At 35.0% G+C, this 2,143-nt stretch overlaps 1 protein-coding gene across 1 annotated transcript in view; it reads left to right on the top strand.

The window, feature by feature from the left end:
* The window catches only part of LOC106872992 (E3 ubiquitin-protein ligase MIB2), a 225,841-nt gene that overhangs the window by 35,800 nt on the left and 187,898 nt on the right, over positions 1-2,143 (top strand). The window lies entirely within an intron of this gene.

Genomic DNA, 2,143 nt, shown 5'->3' with positions numbered 1-2,143 from the left:
TATATATATATATATATATATATATATATATATATATATATATATATATATATATCTGTGTGAGTCTGCATATTTATATATATGTGTTTGTGTGTGTGTATTCATATGTATGTGTGTATTTCTCATCAGCTATCTCTTTCTGCCCCTTCCCCACTCGTGATCTCTTTTCCTAATGTCCATTGAGATTTCTTATTTGATATCAAGAGCAGAAAAAGCAATCTCCTTTGAGGATTCAACCAGATATCTACAGATATCAGCAGATATCACTAGATATTATCAGACAGTAATACAATGTATGCTACTCAAAGATTGGTGATAGAATTTGGTGTTGAATTGAAAGGTTGATTATAAGTAGCACACAGAATCCAAAGAGATTGGTGTTGGTCTGTGTTATCTAGTAAAATCAAGAAAAAGACTACTGCAAACATATCATAGGAAATGGAAAATCCATTCCAGACAGAGCTCTTTTTCAAGGAAATGTTGACAGGAGCATATACACATACATACATACCAATGCTGAACTATTGAGAAATTTACAGTAACTCTTCTCAGATTACAAATAATTATTGGGTCACAGGGATATGGAACACACTGCCTAAGTATCAATCTTGAGAAATCAGGCTTCTCAAAACCAGAAGGGAGATAACTGATACAAAGACTGCAGATCCAAGCCATCACCGGAACTGTAAAAATCTGTAAAACTTTCCAGAAGTTTATCATTTAGGTATATATGTGCACATGTAGACATGCAACTCTATGCATGAGAATACTTACATAAAACAAAAGATACACATCTGCACATGCACAGACTCCAAATACTGCACACATATATGCATACATGCACAAATACCCTGTTGATGTTGGTGAAATTCCAATGAAGGAGCCTTGGATCTAGGTTAGAAATTGGTTCTTTCTCTATTGGCAAGAAATCTTGAAATAAAATTGAATAATGACATACATGCACATATACATACATACATACATACATTTTCAGAAAGAAAAATTTACCGGCTGATTCGTACATTACAAGTCCAATCCGTGAGTAGAGCAGTAAAAATATGCAAGACTTTTCTGAAGTTCCAAAGATGGAGCCTTGTATGTTTGTTGGAAAGCGGCTCCCTTCTCAGTGGAAGATTTATAATAATTAACAAGTAGAAGAGATATACATACATACATATATATTTTATGTCTTGGGAGGGTCACTACATCAATAAATAATAATACACACTGGTTCAATATCACTTTTTTGTTAATCAGTTAATTAAATATTTAACCAACCAACTAATTGAGTGTTTGCAACTTTTCAGTGACTTCCCTCTCTTTCTCTCTCTCTCTCTCTCTCTCTCTCTCTCTCTCCAGAGTCTGCTCTGCTCAGATATATATATATATATATATATATATATATATATATATATATATATACCCATGCTAGCATGGAAGACAGACGTTAAACGATGATGATATATCAGTGATCATATATATATATATATATATATATATATATATATTTATGTACATCTTTTTATCTTTTTTTTAAAAAATCTTTTTACTGGTTTCACTCATTTGACTGTGCCCATGCTGGGGCACTGTCTTAAAAGGTTTTAGTCAAACAAATTGACCCCAGAACTTCTTTCTTTTAAGCCTTGTATGTACTCTATCGGTCTCTTTTGCTGAACCGCTAATTTACAGGAATGTAGACATACATGACAAGCAGTAACAGGGAAACAAACATAGGCACAAAGACACACACATGACGGGCTTCTTTCAGTTTCTGTCTACCAAATCCATTCACAAGGCTTTGATCAGCCTGAGACTATAGTGAAAGACAATTGCCCAAGGTGCCATGCAATGGAATTAAACCTGGAACCATGTGGTTGGGAAGCAAGCTTCTTACCACAGAGCCACACCTGTGCCTATATATATGACCAAATAAAATTTCTAAGAAGTTTGGTGTGGGATGTCTAGGCCTTCTTAGTGTATGTGTAATGCAGGCTGGAATGGAGTAGATTTGGAGGGGATTGTGTAAGGGTGTGAAGCATAAAGCTAGATTCAAAGTGAACAGTGAAGTTTGAGGCTTTTTCTGTCAGATATTGCTTACAGAGCCATCATTGTTATTTCTTCCAGCACGACTCCCCCCCCCCCC

Source organism: Octopus bimaculoides, chromosome 26 (assembly GCF_001194135.2).
Source record: "Octopus bimaculoides isolate UCB-OBI-ISO-001 chromosome 26, ASM119413v2, whole genome shotgun sequence".
NCBI classification, from domain to species: domain Eukaryota; kingdom Metazoa; phylum Mollusca; class Cephalopoda; order Octopoda; family Octopodidae; genus Octopus; species Octopus bimaculoides.
Note: the sequence above shows the minus strand (reverse complement) of the source record. Positions and strands in the feature narration are given on the sequence as shown.